Raw genomic sequence first — 282 nt, forward strand, 5'->3', positions numbered from 1 at the left:
AAATAACAATCTATATCATTGATAACCAGTGATCCCAGATGGACTCGCTTTTTGGCGCATGCGCCTCACTGAGCCAGGGAATCCAGTAACATTCCAGTAATGCATATACCGATGCATGTATAGTCAGTCAATAAAAGGTTGCAACACTTTTTAATTCGATGGTTTTCGGAACCCGCAAAAATTCTGACAAAGCAGACCACTATCTCTGAACGCCTATAGTCAGCGGTTATGATAGGTACGATAACTGTCAAAGTGATGCAGAATCGTCTTGTACACGGTGAA

The sequence above is a fragment of the Trachymyrmex cornetzi genome, unplaced genomic scaffold (genome assembly GCF_001594075.2).
Source record: "Trachymyrmex cornetzi isolate Tcor2-1 unplaced genomic scaffold, Tcor1.1 scaffold1231, whole genome shotgun sequence".
NCBI lineage: Eukaryota > Metazoa > Arthropoda > Insecta > Hymenoptera > Formicidae > Trachymyrmex > Trachymyrmex cornetzi.